Source organism: Carettochelys insculpta, chromosome 16, assembly GCF_033958435.1.
Source record: "Carettochelys insculpta isolate YL-2023 chromosome 16, ASM3395843v1, whole genome shotgun sequence".
NCBI classification, from domain to species: domain Eukaryota; kingdom Metazoa; phylum Chordata; order Testudines; family Carettochelyidae; genus Carettochelys; species Carettochelys insculpta.
In genome coordinates, this window is record NC_134152.1 from 9295174 (window position 1) to 9315238 (window position 20065).

Sequence of the window (20065 nt, forward strand, 5' to 3'; positions counted from 1 at the left end):
CAACTTGGAGACTTTCTTTAAATTATATGAGGTAAGGTGAAAATTGTGTAAGCCATTGACAATAAAAAAGAAGTGATGTACTAATGGAGACTGTATAAACTATAGGCCCAATAAAAACAGTACAAGGTCTAGTGAGCTTATGAATTGTGATATCCTTCATTTTTCTGCATGTCTCTCGAAGGGAAATGTATCCAAAGCCTTTAAAATCCTCTCACAGATTTGGAAACAATACTTACGAAACTGTCGCCTGATGATGAAGATGATGATATCAGTTCTGAATATGATCTGGGTAAAAAGATCCAAAAGAGAGCGGCAGTAATAATAGTGGTTGTTTACATTGGTGATACTGCCAAAATGTTCAAAGAAATTAAAAACCACCACCATCTAGTGAAATAACCCCTTACAATATCAAATTTATTAGCACAAACTCCGGTTATTTCTGGTAGACCAGTATCCTCTTTAGCTGACTTGTCACAATATGATGAGCAGCAGCATCTTCTATATATTCTTCAGCCATGAGTTCTTCATATAGAAAGTACTTCTGCCAACCCGTTTGGAGTCATTTTTGTCAGATGGGGTTCAATGCACCAAAAATTCAAGTGGAGGAGTGACTGTTCTGGACACCAGTGCTGCAGTGAGGCATACTTACAACAATAAATCATATTAAATATCTCAAATTGCCTCAACAGTTTATATACTTATTTCTAATGTTGACTGGCAGAACATCAATGTTTTCTTTAGGAAAAAGAAAACAAAACAAAAAGAAAACAAACAACACAAGAGGAAAAGGGAGTTCTGATACTGTGTCATCACAACTGTGTGTTGCCATATTATCACTGTTGCTACTGCTGCTGTTACTACTGCAGAAATATGTACAATAATACCAAAAGAAGTCCTTACCAATAAAGTAGTTTAATCTATGTGAAGTATTCCAAAATGGGAATAAATGGTCCAGAAGTCATCCAATCACACTACCTTTAACCTGGAAAATATCTAATGAAACGTTATATTGCATATTTGTTTCCAAATGATCTTAGAATATGTTGAGCCATTCAATTTTTCCCAAGTAGAGTTTTTCCCAAGAGTGTTATGCCTTTTATTATGTTAGAGATATGAAAGGACAATGATATCAAATATTCTGTTTCCATGCTATTATATTATTCCCTTTATTTACAGTGGTTCCCAAACTTTTGGAGATGGGGACCCATTTTGACAATTCAGGAAGACTTTGCCATGCAAGGTTTAAGGGCAGGATACCTTCTGCAGGCTGTTAAACCAGTTACACTGAGTTCCATTTCAGCACAGCAGGGCAGGGACTGGGAGCTGGAGGAGCAGTCAGGAAGCAGCATCAGGAGCTGCAAATGGCTCCTTCAAGAGCTGCATGCAGCTCATTGCTTCCCAGCTGATGACCCTTATCAAATTTAATCACATCCTATGTTTGGGTTCAGCAACGAAGGGGTCCTGTGGCACCTCAAGACTAACAGAAAAGTTTTGAGCATGAGCTTTCGTGAGCACAGACTCACTTCATCAGATGCTGGTCTTGGAAATCTGCAGGGCCAGGTATAAATAAGCCAGAGCAAGGGTGGGGATAACAAGGGTGTTATTTCCAAGGGTGTTATTCCCTGCAGATTTCCAAGACCAGCATCTGATGAAGTGAGTCTGTGCTCACGAAAGCTCATGCTCAAAAGTTTTCTGTTAGTCTTTGAGGTGCCACAGGACCCCTTCGTTGCTGAACCCAAACATAGGATGTGATTAAATTTGATAAGGGTCATCAAAGGGATAGCCGTGTTAGTCTGGATCTGTAACAGCAATGAAGGGTCCACAGGACCCCTTCGTTGCTGAACCCAAACATAGGATGTGATTAAATTTGATAAGGGTCATCGGAGGGGTAGCCGTGTTAGTCTGGATCTGTAACAGCAATGAAGGGGTCCTGTTATCCCACCCTTGCTCTGGCTTATTTATACCTGGCCCTGCAGATTTCCAAGACCAGCATCTGATGAAGTGAGTCTGTGCTCACGAAAGCTCATGCTCAAAAGTTTTCTGTTAGTCTTTGAGGTGCCACAGGACCCCTTCGTTGCTGAACCCAAACATAGGATGTGATTAAATTTGATAAGGGTCATCAAAGGGGTAGCCGTGTTAGTCTGGATCTGTAACAGCAACGAAGGGTCCACAGGACCCCTTCGTTGCTGAACCCAAACATAGGATGTGATTAAATTTGATAAGGGTCATCGGAGGGGTAGCCGTGTTAGTCTGGATCTGTAACAGCAATGAAGGGGTCCTGTTATCCCACCCTTGCTCTGGCTTATTTATACCTGGCCCTGCAGATTTCCAAGACCAGCATCTGATGAAGTGAGTCTGTGCTCACGAAAGCTCATGCTCAAAACTTTTCTGTTAGTCTATGAGGTGCCACAGGACCCTTCGTTGCTGTTACAGATCCAGACTAACACGGCTACCCCTCCGATACTATGTTTGGGTTGTGACTCATAGGTTGGGAATTGCTGCTTTAGTACATCACTAGTGTTTTTATGCTATTTTTAAATACCCCAAGTAACTGGGGAACTTTCATCAGCAAAGTAACCAGTAGCTAACTCATTTCACTGTTAGGTGTTCTACTGTAATTCACTCCTAATATTTCCTTTCTTATCTTTAGCCCCAAAGCTCCAAGATGTGGCCAGGTTCTACCCTACATAAATCTGCCCTTTGCTTGATTGTATACATCTTTCAACTATTTGCACTGTTACTAAATCCTTAGCAAGTCATCATATAGCCAAACTAAGCTCTACTTTTAGCTTTTTTCACAGTCTCTAAAAACCCAAATGTCTCCATGCTAATTCTTTCAGAAGGGATGTGTCATGGAAAGATGGTATATGTATAAATTCCCACTTTTTTCATAAGGTTAGATAAGCAAGATACCACTCCTTTCCTACTTGCCTCCCACAGTCCAGTTTTGAACATAAAACTTCAGAACAGAGACTGCAACTAAACTTTTTAGGACAAATTTCAATTATTTTGATGAATCACTATGCAAGCATTTACTCAAATTTGGTTTCCTTTTTTAAAAAAATATTTTTGAAAGACCATAGTTTTCTTTACACGTGTAATGGTAGTGCTTCTAAACTTATCCTTTAAATATTATTGTTTTTGGACTTACTTGACACTTGTTGTTTATGTCTGGTAAACTTTTAATAAGGAGAAATAACGCTTCTTCATGTATATTGGGTCTCATATTAAAAAGAAAAAAAACCTGAAGTATGCATGATGTAAATTTCATCTCCCACACACTTACTTTAACATGTATGTATTTTGGTTAACAAGTCCTTTCTTTCTAATCTGGTCCAACTCTATAAAATACTTTCCTAAAAAGATAATAGATGCACATCAGTGTCAACCTTAAAGAAGCTAACAATTATATTACTGGATAAGATCCACTTATGGGTCTCACTTGTGTGTCTTGCCCACAAAAGCTCATAACCTAATAAATTTGTTAGTTCTAAGGTCCCACATGATTTCTTGCTATATGTGATGTTACAGACTAGTGTGGCTACTCCTGTGAGACCAAATATATTACTGTCATTCCATGTAGACCACTGCATTTCAGTCCTCATCCTTCAATAATTTTTTTTAAGATTTGTGATTGGTTCACCCTTTGCTGCCATTCATTACCATTCATGTAAAAAGGTAACATTTCATGATAAATTACAATGAATTATTTCCTTTTACATAGCAAAAGTTACAAATTTCTTATCACATTAAACACTGAAGTGGAGACAGTCATCTGAGATTTTCAGAGATGTCTAAGAAAATTGGACGCTATAAATTTTAATGGAAATTGGGAATCCATATCCCTTTGGGCACTTTGTAAGATCTCAGATTCCACCTCTAGAAAGTTTATTGTCTTTTAAACTAGCCATTCAAAATTTAAACCTACATATTTACCTTTTCATTTAACTAGCACAAAGGAAAGAAAATAAAAATGGTGGTAAAATACCTTTCTCTTAATTTGGTTTATTTTATTCTCCATGGAATCATTTTGTGACTTGTAGCAAGGTTTGGTACTTTCTCAGGCATTCTTTGAAGCAGGCCCACAGGGAGAATCGAATTTATGAGTCATAATCTACCTCATTGTCTTGTGATTTCCAAGGAAGCTAGCATACCCTTCCCAGCACAATGGTGCAAAGGGGGACAGAGTCAAGGCTGTGCTTCTCCCCACATCTTGCCTACTTTTGAAATGCATGGAAAATCAGTCTGAAGAACTTGCTTCTCCTGCATGCAGAGAGTGGTATAGCACAATTGCAGACTGGAAAAGAATCTATTTTCTTTATTCCTGTAGCTTTGACTACAGGGTGGGCTCCAAACTGCATCTGTAACAGCAAGGAAGGGTCCTGCAGCACCTTATAGACTAACAGAAAAGTGTTGAGCATGAGCTTTTGTGAGCACAGACTCACTTCATCAGATGCTCATCAGATGAAGTGAGCATCTGATGAAGTGAGTCTGTGCTCACGAAAGCTCATGCTCAACACTTTTCTGTTAGTCTATAAGGTGCCGCAGGACCCTTCGTTGCTATTACAGATCCAGACTAACATGGCTACCCCTCCGATACTAAACTACATCTGATCTTTAGTAGAGTCTGTAATCAGCAAGCGAATAATAAGGACTGGAAATATCATTGTCCTAATTTGGTTGTGTATATTAAGTGCCCCAGATTCCTTAGCAATGCAAACAAAACCCAGTCTGGCTCTATCTGCTCTCCTGGGGGTTCTCCCTCTACACTACCCTACACTAAAAACTGAGTGCAGAATGTGAGTTAAGGAGCAAGAGAAGTAACCTGAGTGCAGCCATGGGGGTACCCTGGCCCTGGTTACAGCAATTGAAAGATTACTGCAACCTAGATGGAGACCAAGTGAGAACCAGAGACGAGGAGTAGTAGTAGTAGAACCAGAGAACCATATTGCATTCCCTGTGGTGCATGACCTCATGGGAGCACTGCTCAGAAACTCAGAGCAGCAGTGAATTTGGCTCTTTGTGATGGATACATTTGAGTCACTCTTCACTTCATTTCTCTTCAATTGAGAAAAAGTAGGTTTTCAGAAGAGACTTTAATTTCCTTTAAACCCTTCTACACAATAGAAAATGTGACAAAACCTGGAGTCTGTCTTTAACTGCCAAATACCAAGAGCTCCTCAACCATTGGAACTGCCTTAAGTTTGGGCCTTTGGAGAGTATCTGCTCTTTTGATAATGCTGTTGAAAAAGTTGCTTAGGGTAACCTGCAGTTGACAGTTCTGATGTTTGTTCTCCATAGACTCTATTATTAGAGCAAGGGCAAATCCTGTAAAAAAAAGGCACAAATATTCATTTGAATTTGTAAATGAATTCACTTTGTATTCACGCCTCTCTTCACTATTTCTAATGCACAAGCTGCCCAGTTAGTCTTAATATTAAAACCAATTTATCTTTTTCATATGAAAAATATACTGGATTATTTTGCCCTTCTGTATTAAGAGCATAATAAGAATGGCCATTACTGGGTCAGACCAAAGGTCCATATAGCCTAGCCGACAGTAGCCAATGCCAGATGTCCCAGAGGGGGGTGGACTGAAGACAAGATTAGTTATGAATTGTTCTAAAAAGCTCAAAATTGCCTTTTTACATGATAAGCTCTAAGTATTCTGCTATATGCACACACACAAACACACACTCAGGAACAAATTTTATCCTTTAGATTTTATATTTGTTGATATTTTAAACATAAAACTTAAAAGTTAAAAAAGAATTAAAATAAATTGCCACCACATTTACTTTGTTAAAAAGTGTGTTGTTTCATTGAGTGAAAGCATGATCGTCATGATCTACAACATCTGCATTGGCCAAACAGAGGCACAGAGTCAAGGCTGTGCTTCTCCCCACCTCCTGCCCACTTTTGAAATGCATGGCATGATGCACAATGACCATCACTCAACAGGGATGCAATCCATAATTAGGAAGTCTAGAAACTGCCTTTATCTGCATGCAGATATGGCTGGCATATTATCCTGTGCAACTACATACCTTTCACCAGGAAAGAAAGCTGTAAGCAGCCTTGGTTGGGGACCAAGTCCAGCAGCCCCTTCACTGGCCTAGGTGAACCATCCACTGTGTCTACATTCCTTCCACAAGTGAATGCAAGAAATCACCACATAATTGATGACTTTCAATTATTCAGTTATTTCAGTTATTTCATTATTGACTACCTTTAGAAATTAGGTAGTCAGTGCACCAGATGTGTAAGTGTTAAAGTGTTTGCTCAAGCCATGGAACTGCATATTGGAAATAACTGTGTTGTGAATGGAGGAGTCAAAGTTACATATTGAAGCCAAAACCCTGAGGCTATGTCTAGACTTGAGACTTCTGTCGACAAAACTTCTGTCTCAGAAGAGATCTGCTGGTCAGGAGCATTCTGCCAGTACACCTCATTCTATGAGGAAGAAGGGACGTCTCGACAGAGTGGAGGTTTTCCAACATTTGGTCCCATGTGGACAGTCCAGATGTTGGAAAAGCCTCTCCCGACAGAACTGTCAGCAAGATACACAGATTGCGATGCGCAATTTGCATATCTCTTGCTGAGAGTTCCAACACAGCCTGACAAGAGGATGGGAAAACAGTCTACAGAAAGAAGCAGCAGCTGCCAACACAAAAGATTTGTAATCTGGGGACACAACCCCTGCATTTACTAAAGTTGTGAATTAGTTGGTTTCCTGAAGCAAAGATTCCATCTGGTAACTAGGGGTGGGCTTTTCAAAAGAACACAGAGTTGACCAAACTCTGGTACCATAGAAATCCATGGGTGATAAGCCACTGGCTTCAATGGACAAAAGGTTAGACTAAAGCTGAGTGCTTTTGAAAATCCAACTCCAAATCTACAGAGATTCATTTTAAGCATTTAGCTTTGACTTAGCTTCACGTGCATACTTAGGAGTATTTGGCCGAACTGTGCCCTTTGATGTGCATGTGCAGTTCTTGTATTCTCACGGGAGCTTTGTGGAAGCCACAGAGGAGAGTTAGGATTGAAGAGATTGTACCTGGATCTGTAATCACTGAATACCAGACATCCTCCATATTTCCCATATATATGGTAAGTGCTATATACCTTCACTTAGACTGGTATATATGATTATTTTGCACTCCCACAAGATACGTCTACCATTGACTTCATGGAAAGCAGACATGAGGACACTGTCTCTGTTACATAACACCTGTTGAATATTAGATTTTTTTCATCATCCATAAACAAGCTTAAGGGCTCCAAAACGCATGCCAATTTTCATTTTTGATTTAAAAAGCTACAGTATGATAACAATTCAGCTGCCTTTTAAGAAGCAAAATGTTGTCAGAATGCAAAAATAATCTATTCATTTATTCAATTTTATCATGCTCAAGGGCATTTGAAGTTGGCATCATATTTTAATTGATATATTGATTGCAATTTTATGTGAAATAGAGTAGTGGAATTCATAAAAATTGATTTAGGTGGTACAAATGCTTATAAATCAGACCCACATTGTTCTTGTTCTTTACATAATTGTCTGATAAAACTTCCATCGGTTTCTGTAATTAAACTAATGGTCTAAATGAATTTCTACATCACTAGTTATTCATTCCAATATAGAAAATGTCATTACATTGAGCTCAATTAATAGAAAGTCAGTTTACAGCCCATAGTGTCACTAAAATGGAATTCTTCTATTTTAGCTATATTATGCATTTAATTATGATTTTTCCCTCACTTTTATTTGCCCCATTTCTGGACTACTTCATTGTCCATCTCTTGTTCTGAACAAAATAAACAGTGTTTAACATTTAATATTAAAACGTTGTGTTGTCAATACTCTGAAAGTCACTATTCTTAATATAAATGACTGGTTTTTTTAATTTTTTACCATTTTATCTTTTTTTTTAAAAAACAAAATTCCGTGAATGCAAAACCTACAGTAAATCCCACAATATGCCCAAAAACATCTTATTTGTCTTTATACTTCTTTCACAGAAATACATATGACAGATAAGCAGTCACCAGAGGATACTTTTGTTTTGTGTCAGACAGATATTAAAACAATAAACTATGTTGCCCTGGGATTTTAGCTTACAAGGAACCAGAAAACAACAAGGCAAAGATGAGATGTTTTTGAAAGGTGGCGAGGCAGTTGTTTTCAGAAATTCCCTGGAAACCTTTGTTCATATGGTATTGTTGACAGGAAGTATATTTAATGCTTAAATTTTATAAGGTGGATCAAGAATATGCCTTTTACTTGTTTCATTAGAGTAATCAGAATTCAGTACAGGGAGAAAATAATAAGTTAAAATCTAAAATATAAATCAGATTTTAAAACGCATCAGGTTTGATGGTTTTATTTTATTTGTGTACAACTCTATTACAGTTACCATGTCTTGTTTATGTTTTAGAAACTGCCAGATCCCTGTTGGTGCACGTGGAATAAATGTGGGGAATTCCCATTAGTACTCAGGGGAATTATGAGCATAAATCTCATGTGCATGAACGGGAGATTAGACATCTTTAGTTGCACAGCCAAATGAATATTAAATGAAAGCTAGATAGCCAGGCTGGGTCATGCACTCAGAACAGAAATAAAATGTAACAAAGTTAAAACAAAACAAAACAAAACATTGCTTTTGTGAAATCCTCTTGATATTTCCTGTATCTTTAAAGATACTCAAGAATGGTGCATTCTGATGCATCTTTGTTACCAGGGTAGCAGTAGGACTGCTCATATTTACAATGTCAACTTCTGGGATATCTTCTATGGCAGGAAATAGCAAGAATATTTCACAGGGATAGGAAGTTATGAAGAAATGTTTTTTTAAAAATGTATTTATTTACTGAATTATTCATGGATGCATTCAATGCACACATTTGGCATCAGTGTTCGTGGCTTGGAAGTTCACATGTCACAGTAGTGTCAGCTGTGATGACGCATTTCTCCAAGTCTTAGAATTGTTTGGCTTTTTGTGTTTTTCAAACAGGTGATCTGCTCATTTGATTTTTTTCATATTTAAGACATAAGAGGCCAAATTCTGCCCAAACTGAACTCCACTGGCTTGACTTAAATGACACCATGGCTCAATTTGTCCCATTTTGCCTGAGGTTGTTTTCGGTCAGGGAGAGACTATTCAATAGCCAGAAAGTAGCTGTGGGCTGGTGTGTAGCTCAAAAAGAGTTTAAAGTGGAGCATTGAATAATTATTTGTACTAATGATTTGTCTACATTTACAGCTTTAAAGGTATATTAAAACTGGTTCATGTTCTGGCAAAGTACAAGATTATAGCAAGTCACTTAGCTTAATTTCATAAACTACACTGTACAGCACTGCATTTCAGCTTTATTTGTCTTGTATTGCTCCTTCAAATAGCAAAATGTACCTTAGTACATAATTTCTGCAGGCCTGCTGAGTTAAACACTATGGGATTGAGATTCATTCTCTTTTTATAAGTGAAATGTTACAAAAATCCTGACCCAGGGGAACTGTCAATACATTTTAGTAGGTGGATCACAAACATCAATTCCACACTGCCAAAACCTCATTACTGCCCATTTAGGAATTAAGGCATCTTTGTTTTGTCTCTTGAATTAATTCATTGCATTTATTTATGTCTTGAAAAAAACATCTGGTGGCAACCAGGAATAATGTGAAAAGAACTTAATTCATTGCATGGTTCATATATTAAAATGCTTCATACTGAGTAAACATGAAAATAAAAAGAACCATGTTTGGACATTAAAAATAGAGTAATGCTCTTACATGACCTGATTCTGCAAATCAAGTGCTTTTATCAGTTTCCAAGTATCATCCATATCTGGAGAAACAATGCGAAGTCCTGTGGTACCTTTCAGATTTATTGGAGCATAAGCTTTCATGAGAAAAGACCCACTTCGTCACAGCTGATGAAGTGAGTCTTTGCCTATGAAAGCTTACGTTTCAATATATCTGTTAGTCTGTAAGGCACCACAGGACTTTTCATTGTATTTTCATTGGTTTCCATTTTCTAAAATACATACATAGTACCCATTCACCTGTGAAACATTAACATTTGCATACAGAAATGTTGGAATTAATCGCTTCTTTCACAGTAAAGGTGTCTTTGATATGAATGTGGTTTTGAGCATCATTTGGTCAACACTTCAGACGAAGGTGTAGATCCTGTGTTATGTTATATTGCTGCAAATCTGTATTAATACCACTGATTTCCTCATATATTATTTATAAAACAAACATAAAACGTATTAAATGAAATGAAAAGAATACACTACTAAATGTGTTCAGTCTAGGTTTGGCTCGCAGTCATTTCTGCTCACAGATAACCTGAATTTGTGAGGCTTGATTCATATGTGCTAGGTCAGGGGTTTAAATTACATCCACCTTCCCAAAGAGGAACAGTGCTAACCCAGGACATGGTTCCAGTCCTGGAGGAGGGCAAGTGATGTCTGCATTATTACTTGCTGGCACTATACAACAGTGTTCTTGGCACTTTACAAAGAAATGTGAAGACAAGGCCTCTGCCTCAGAGATCCAAATAGACACCAGTAGCATTGTGATAAGGCAGCGTGGGAAGTAGTGAAATGAACTGGTTTGAGGAGTGACGTTCAGCACACCGTGTTTGTGATTCCCCCATTTTTGTTGATATATATATATCTAATATATATATATATATATTAGACTTACAGGAGTAAAGATTTTCATCCATGAAATGATAACCATTTCATCCATGAAATGATAACAAGGACATTCAGAAGGAAAAGCACTGTGAAAGAAGTGAGTTCTGAGGAGGGACTTAAAGGAGGAGAGGAGTGAATGTGTGGCAAACTGAGGCAGTAGGTGCAGAGTATTCTAGGAGTTTGGCTGCTGTACCTTTTTTTCTTATGGTGAGAAGTTTTGTTGGATATAATGAACACGTTTACTGAAACAATCAACAGGGGAGAGAAATAAATAATTCCAATAAAACTCATGAATAGAATATTAAATACAGTTTGATTTCTTTGCGCATCTAAAGCCAAATAATGCAACCACGTCTTCGTGAAGCATGCTTGTCAGCTCTCATTTGTTACTGACTTTCCCAGTTAGAGACCTAGTTCTTCATTTACAGGACTTCTTACACTGGCTTTATGTGGTAGTAACTAATTTTTAGTAAAGCTGTTACAGATGTACAGTGGAGCAAATGAGAGGAAGGTTAGACTCATGCTACTTACAGCTTATATACACAATTATGGTGACAAATTTTTCTGCATTGTATCACCTCTTTGACTGCCATAATAAGGGAGTTTACACCATTGTACGGTGTATTGACTTTTCAGAAGCTGTAAAAGCATGTTCACATTTTTGTTTGAGAAGTTAATCAGCTTGCTCATACAATAATGAAGAATATTTTTGTATAGTTTTACTTTAATTTTTACTGTCATCATTCTTTGTAATGGCAAAAGGATCTTTAGATATTTTTTGTGATTGGTACAGAGGCACCATAATTCTTGAGAAGTTCAGTGTATAGAGTGTATTGGAGAAAGCTATCTTCTGAGAAAAGGAGGAAAATCCTTGGGTGCAGAACCTGAATGACCAGAGCAGCATGTATATAAGTGTGAACAGCAGTTGGCAGTTTCTCTTATAAGATCACAAAGGTTTAAAGATATTTGTGTCTCTTGCACACAGCTGCCAAATTCACCCATTATCACCCTACACCAATCATAATAATAACTATATAAAAACATGACACCCCCCAGACATACTGTCACGTATGTGTGTATGTGTATGCATGTCTGTTTGCATGCATATATACTGGAAACTCCATCCCAACTGAGTGACAATGGGTATGGCTACACAGCAAAGTTCTTTCAAAACAGCAGCCTCTATTTCAAAAGAACTATGCAAGCATCTACCCAGTGCAACCCTGTTTTAAGATAATTTTTCTCTTGCCATTCATCACAGTTCCATTGCAGCTGCAGTGTAATGTAATCACAGCAGATGACTAGAAAATTATTAATGACTGCTCAGTATAAAAGCAAACTAACCTAATTCATGAGGCAAACCTACATTGTGTAAAGAAAGATAACACTCACTGGGGATTTAAATAGAAAATATACTTTCTCGAGTTAAAAGTCAGTCTTCAAATGCAGATGGGTGTGTTACTTGCCTAGTGATGGGAATGTAAAAAAAAATCTTAAAAGATTTGGATGACACGTTTAACGGATTGTGATGTAATAATAGTATACATCACACTGATGTAAATCCCAGATGCTGCAAAAATGTGTACTGTGTAAAATCTCATTAGCTCTGAGAATTAAAATAAAAATTTAATTTAACCATATCGTAAAATTACATATTACTGAGAAAATGCAGTCACTAAGTGACTTGGTAACCAATATGGCCACATGCTCAACCCAAGTATATTAAGGATTTGTACAGATCTAGAAGATCTCAATAAGGTGAGCAGACATGAGTGCTACCCTGAGAGAACTATTGATGACAGTGTATCTATAATTCAAAATGCAAAAAAAGTATTTGGTAGTCTTGATGTAAACTAAAGTTTGAGATGCAAAAGTTAGTGGACAACCTCACCTTTTGGTAGATGCATTGTATAAGTAATTTTCCTTTGGGACTGTATCAGCATCAAAGCCATAGTATTGCATCATGTTTTAGATCTCTCAGGGTCTGCACGGGTTTGAATTGAATTGGTGACGGTGTTCTGATTTGTGGAAAAAGTACAAACAACAAAGTGAAGCACTTCATAATATTCTTCAGTGTGCCATGGAAAAGAACATTAAATTAAAAAGAAACAAATTCCAGAACAAGATGAATGAGTAATAGATTCAGAAGAATACTCATGTTAGTCCGTAGCTTCACAAATAACAAGCAGTCCTGTAGCACCTTAAAGACTAACGAATGTATTTATTAGGTAATGATGTCACCCATAAAAGCTTATTATCTAACTAATACATTTGTTAGTCTTTAAGGTTCCTCAGGACTACTTGTTTGTGAAGCTGAATGAGATTAGCTGATGAAGGAAAGACTCAATACATACAACCCTTGTCTACACTAGCCCAAATCTTCAAAATGGCCATGCAAATATGTATTTCAATGCCTCATTAGCATGCTGACGGCTGCAGCACTTCGAAATTGTCGCAGCTCGCTGCTGCCCGGCTTGTCCAGAACGGATCCCGGAAACTTCTAAATCCCCTTATTTCTGTCAGCAGATTTTGAAGTTCCTGGGGTCCTTTCAAAAAGGAGCCCCATCTGGATGAGCCATGCGGCAGCTAGCCGTGGCAATTTCGAAGTGCCGCAGCCAGCGGCATGCTAATGAGATGCTGAATATGTATTTCAGTGCCTCATTAGTAATCTTCGAAATGGCCATTTGCATGGCCATTTTGAAGATTTGGGCTAGTGTAGACGTAGCCACATAGTGACAAAGAAGTTCTGGCTTGAACAATAAAAAATCAGAAAGAGGCAATTGCATCAAAGAAAAGAATACAGTACCTGGGCATGTAAAAAATGTATATGAGAAAATTAGAGGGAACTACAGAATGTTTATTTTGAAATTCAGTATTTATTTCTAGCATCTCAGAAGCGTCTGTTTTAAAACCTTGTTTTGTATATCTGAGAACCAACTAAAAACTATTTGTACATTATCTTCTTCAGGTCTTTGCCCTTCTATTAAATGCATTGTGCTTTTGTTTCTTTGCAATATGCAGACACTTAAAATTGCATTTATTACATACATCCACATTTATTGGAGATGTTCAAGGTTTTGCACTGTGGATTCCTAGTTACTCCATATTTATTAAATGTGCTCCATTTTTCATTGTCTGTGAGCATTTTCTTTTATGAAACATGGATATCCACTATTCTTTCCAATGTCAAATACATTTCTGACAATAACTTTGCTTTCCCTTTGTTATCAACTGTACCAAATATAGGCAGATCTCCAACTAACCTATTTGCTAACTGATCATAGTGACATAACCTTTGTTGTTAGAGGTTTGTGACATACTCATTTTCTCCTCTTCCCCTTAATTTCTTTTTTTTTTTAAATACAAAGTGTGGATTTTCCTATTTAACTGAGGAATTAATGTGGCCACATTCTCTCAAAAGATTTCATTTACTTTAATACCAATGTAGAACAGATATATCATATACGAGTACAGTAGCATAGACAGCGTCTGACTCTCGGATACAAAAGGGGTTCCCAGGATGTGAGGGAGTCAGTATCCACTGTGGTGGTTTTTTGTTTGTTTAGTTGGTTGGTTGGTTTTTTTTGTGTGTGTGTGTGTGTGTCTGGTGAGGATGGATGGGAAGGTATGGTAGAAGAGTGAATACAGTAAAAGAGTGAAAGTAAGGAGTTAGATAATACTAAGATACATCTATTCGGTTATTAAGCGTCATGTCACCAGTTGTTTGTCACCAGTGTCAAGAAGAACCCACCTTCTTATCTGCAACAGAAAGCTAGCTGTATTAAGAAACAGAAGATTGCCTTCCGCTGAGAACTTAGCTCTATATCTGCAGAGGGCATTTTATTGGAAAGAATCTGGGGTCTGCAACCTTTCCAAGATGGAGTGCTGAAATTTGCCATTTTGATCTCTTTGTACCATCCAGGTGCCATCCTACTTACAACAGCTTCATTAATAAATAAATTAAGATGCAGAATTTTGCTGTTCAGGTGGTGGTTGTTAGCATTAGCTTGTTTTTTTGTTAATCGACAGGCAACATGGCTTTGAGCAAGCTCCAGGCTGCATGGCGGAGGAGAGGTGGGGCTGAGCTCCTGTTTCACATGCTGATGAAAATCGGCTTGTGTGCAACTCTTGGCACATGTGCCAGGGGTTGGTGACCCCTGAGATAAAAGAATCAGTGGTGCGATGATTATATTTGTTGATCTCTGTGTATGTAATGGAGCAGCCTTGTAGATTTCGGATGGTTCATTCCTTCAATAGCTCTCAGAGCTGCTATTCTGAGAAATATGTGCGCAGTCCTCAAAAAATATACCCTTGAAACTAAAACATATGCAGAATTTATAGTGAACCTTTGGACTAATCTGGGTTTGCCTTGAAACTTTTATATAGTGATATTGTGTAAAGGGATTCAATTACAGGGCACAATGCTTTGTAGTTATCTGTCTCATGTAAAAAGTTAATTAATCAGAGCTATGTCAATTTTCTTGTGCCATGTCAGTTTCCAGTAAGGCAATTAATCACTAATCGCCCAGCATTCAGCAAGCCGGGAGACAATCCATGAGTCATTTATTGTCTTTAAAAAAAAAATAAATGGCACACAGAGCCATGAAGAAACACATCTTGCCTTTCACAGTATTTTTATCAACCCTTTTGCATGTTGTAATAGACTGTAGCAACAAGCAGCTGTAATTCAATGGAATATGAATATTAAAGAAACAAATGAGAGCAGATTTATAGGCCATTGCTTTTCTGTTATGTCAGTTTGGAGATTACACCAAGCAAATGAACAGTGAAAAATTACTCTTCCATGTGGAGAACGGTGATTAGACTTGTACATTAATTAGAGATTTTTGTTTTCCTTTTCAATGCATTTCAAATGAGAATGTCCCATAAGAAGCTGTTTGTCCAAAATGTAGATTTATTCACTCCCAAACAACAGTGTCTAATATTGACATGTATTTTGGCACAATGGTAAGGAAATGATTGTTTCAATAATCCCAAGTAAGCATTTCAAGAAAGAATTCACTGTGAATGGAATAAACAAATGCTCTAGTTCTGCACTCATTGACATCAATGGCAAAGTTACCCTTGACTTTAGTAGATTAAGGACTAGACCCTGAGACAGACTTCCCACGGGTTAAAAGTAGTGGATACAAAATAATTTTGTAAATATTGTTGTAAGCATCATGAATTTGCTCAATGTGTTAACTGTACAATTATCCAAAATAAATATATACTAAAAGTCCACTTTATTTTTAAAAAGAGCACTTATGGAACTTAAATTTGAACTGGAACAATGTTCGAACTTTAGATTTCAATGCAAAGACCTAGGGGCATGATTCTAAATACTCTGGTTATAATGCTGTGATTTATGTGAACGCCAGATGTATTGGAAAATATATTTGAGCACTTTTGCAATTTGGAAAAATATTAGGTCAACTGAATATTCGCAAGAACATACCCCAGCATAATGTCCTTATTCTGGAGCTGAAAATTTCATTGACTTTGATGCACATTATTCTATCCCTCCACAGCGTGTTACTTGTTATACTTCTTTGGTTTTAATTTGACCTGCACTTGTGATGGATTTCCTCTACAGGGAACTTTTTGAACCATGGGACTATAAATGTGGTTCCTGCCTTTTAAACAGTTAAAATGTCTAAGTACAAATTAGCCAGAGACTGATTCAGTGAAGACATATTATTAAAACCCTTTGGCATGAAATATTTGAGGGCATTCATTAGAAGATGACCTACTAGTTAATATAGAGTAAGGGATGAGGAGCGATATAATCTCTCATCCATTCTGATGGCACACCTTTCTTTACACATATGGTACTCTCATGGAAATTCAAACCAGAGCACAAATCCAAAGAATAATTGCCCATTAAAGCAGTTGTATATTTTTATGGCTTTGACGCATAATGTGCTCCCTGTTGGTTTTTGCATCTGCTACTTTTCCATCTAATCCAAAGCTCTAAAACTTTCATATATAGTTTATAACACTCAAGTATTTTGTACTGGTTTGCATTCCTTTTCTTGGGACATCAATGCTTGAGAAATGTGTGCATCTAACTTTTTTTTTCCCCAAAGCACATATTGGCTGTTTCTACATAGGCCACTTTCTTTGAAAGTGGCATGGTAATACATGGCCCAAAACATGCTAATGAGGCATGGATGCAAATTCCCTGTGCCTCATTAGCATAACATCACATGATTTGGAGTCCAGAAGAACGGTGTTCCGGACTCCAAATCATGTGACAGTATGCTAATGAGGCACACAGAATTTGCATCCATGCCTCATTAGCATATTTTGGTCCGTGTATTACCATGCGGCCTGTGTAGAAACGGCCATTGAGATTTAGTGTCTAAATATCATACTAGACAACTGTAAAGTGTTTCATTAACTTTCAGCTGTGAAGTCAGTGGTTAAGTTCTCTTTGTCCCATGTCCATATTTGGTTTCTACATATGACTGGTTCACTCAAGCTGTACAAACACATGAATTTTCTTATGTCCCTGACCACCACTTCCAAAAAGAGGAGCCAAGTGATGGTGGTTGGGGACTCCCTCCTAAGGGGGACAGAATCTTCCCTCTGCTGTCCTGACCAGGAAATTAAGGAAATGTACTTCTTGTCTGGAGGATACAGGATGTGACCAAGAGTCTTCTGAGACTGATCAAGCCCTCAGACCAGTACCCATTCCTACTTCTCCATGTGGGAACCAAGGATACTGCCAAGAATGATCTTGAGTGTGTCACTGCAGATTATGTGACACTTGGAAGAAGGATCAAGGAGTTTGCGGTGCAAGTTCTGTTCTCATCCATCCACCCTGTTGAACGAAAAGGCCCAGGAAGAGACTGATGAATTTTGGAAGTACAGTAAATTTTTCCATATCTGGCAGCTCAAGGACTGGGGTGTTTAAATATTGCAAGGTATTCAAATATTCTGGATTACAGAGAGGTATACCTAGCAATGCATAATACTAAAGAAAAACAAGGATATATATTAAGAAACAAACAAAATTTTATGCAGAGTACTTTAAACATGGAGATATACACATTTAATAGAGCCGGAAGGGACCTTGGGAAGTCATCAAGTCCAGTCCCCTGCAGGACCTATCACCAACACTGGCAGATTTTCTTTTAAATCTAACCTGCTCCAGAGCCTTGAAAGGCCTCCATCAAGGAGTGAATTCACAACCCTGGTTTACAAGACCAGTGCTCTAACCACTCAGCTATCCTTACCAACAACGGTAGCATTGTATACTCTAAACTTATGCTGTATTTGCAGTTTTTATTTGTATTTACTTTCACAATACTGTACTTGAGGAAGACACAACTAAAACTTACTTATGGTTGAAATGCCAGCTATTTGAGAATTCCAGATAATAGAATGCCAGGTGTGGAAAAGCTTACTGTGAATGTGTGGTTGCACAGGTAGTGTCAAAGAGAGAGCTTTGGGTTCTTCGACCATGGGATGTTGTTCATGGCAGAAGGATTGATAAGAAGAGATGGTATCCACTGAACAAGGAGTGGGAGGAGCATTTTTGCAGACAGGCATGCAAACCTAGTGAGAAGGCTTTAAACTAAGTTCATTGGGGGATGGTGACATAAGCTCTGAGGTAAGTAGAGAAGTGGGATACCAGGAAGAAACACAAGGAGGAAAGTGCAACAGGAGAGGACCCCTGAATCATATGGAGAAAGCCAGGCAATTTTACGTGTCTGTACACAAGCACAAGAAGTCTGGGAAACAAGCAGGAAGAGATGGAAGTCCTGGCACAACGAACTATGATGGGATTGGAATAATGGAGACTTGGTGGGAAGACTCATATGAGTGGAACGTTGTCATGGAAGATTATAAATTGTTCAGGAAAGACAGGCAGGGGAGGACAGGTGGAAGAATTTCACTGTATGTTAGAGAGCAATATGATTGCTCAGAGCTCGAGTGTAAACCAGGAGTAAAGCCCATTGGGAGTCTTTGGGTTAAGTGTAGAGGTGGAAGTAACAAGGGTGATGCTGTGGTGTGTCTACTATAGACCACTGGATCAGGTGGATGTGATAGAGGAGGTTTTCTTTGGCAAACTAATGGAAGCTGCTAGATCACAGGCCCTAGTTCTCTTAGGGGACTTCAATCACCCAGACATCTGCTGGGAGACTAATATATAAGTACACAGACAATCCAGGAAATTTTTGGAGAATGCTGTGAAAAACTTCTTTGTGCAAGTGCTGAAAGAACAAACACAGGAATTGGTAGGGGAAGTAAATATGGGTGACAACTTAGGCAGCAGTGATCATGAGATGGTTGAGTTCAGGCTCCTGAATAAAGAAAGAAAGGAGAGCAGTAAAATATGTACCTTGGACTTTAGAAAAAACATATTTTGACTCCCTCAGGCTAAGGCTGAGCTACGTTTTCTATTTTGGGATACTTTTGTATCCCAAAATAGAAACTGTGCAGCCAAACATTGCGCTCAAAGTAGCAGGTCTATTTTGAGTGCAGTGTTTCAATCCTGGTAACCCTCAAACTACGAGGGTTACTGGGGAGTTCAGATTAAGCACTTATTTCAAACTCTGGTGCATTGTAGTCTCCACCAAGTTTGAAATATGATGCCTTGGAAAAAGTTATGTAATTTTATCAATGCTACAGTGTAGCTGTAGCCTCAGGGAATTTATGGGCAGGATCCCATGGGATGCTAACATGGGGGAGAAAGGAGTCCAGGTCTATGTCTACACCACAAGGTTATTCTGAAATAACAATTGTTATTTTGAAATAACTTTGCAAGAATCTACACTATGCACATGCGACTTTGAAATAAATTCAAAATGTCAGGCACATTATTTCAAAATGTGTAAACCTCATTTTAGGAGGAATAATACCTATTTCAAAATGAGCTGTTTTGAAATAGGTGCGGTTATGACAGGGAACAGCACTATTTTGAAATAAGGTATAATAGCGTCCAATGGCACTATTTCAAAGTAGGTGCTATGTGTCCAGAGATGCTATTTTGAAATATATTTTGTGTGTATTTGTGTCATTTTGAAATAAGATATTAAGATAATAGCTGTTTCAAAATACCTTATTTCAAAATAACTCTATAATGTAGACATGACCCTGGAGCTCTGGCTGTATTTTAAGAAGCCCTACAGAAGGTGCAGGAATGCGCCGTCTCAATGTGCAGTAAGAAAAGGCAATATGATAAGCAAGTATCTTGGCTGAACAGTGAAATCTTTAATGGAAATAAACACAAAGAGAGAAGCTTACAAGAAGTGGAAACTTGAACAGATGACCAGAGAAGAGTATAAATATAGTGCTTGAACATGCAGAGGTGCAATCAGGATGGCCAAAGTGCAACTGAAGTTGCAGC

At 37.9% G+C, this 20065-nt stretch overlaps 1 protein-coding gene across 19 annotated transcripts in view; it reads left to right on the forward strand.

Annotated features, from left to right (window-relative positions):
• RBFOX1 (RNA binding fox-1 homolog 1) overlaps positions 1-20065 on the forward strand; it is a 1793461-nt gene that overhangs the window by 1677891 nt on the left and 95505 nt on the right. The window lies entirely within an intron of this gene.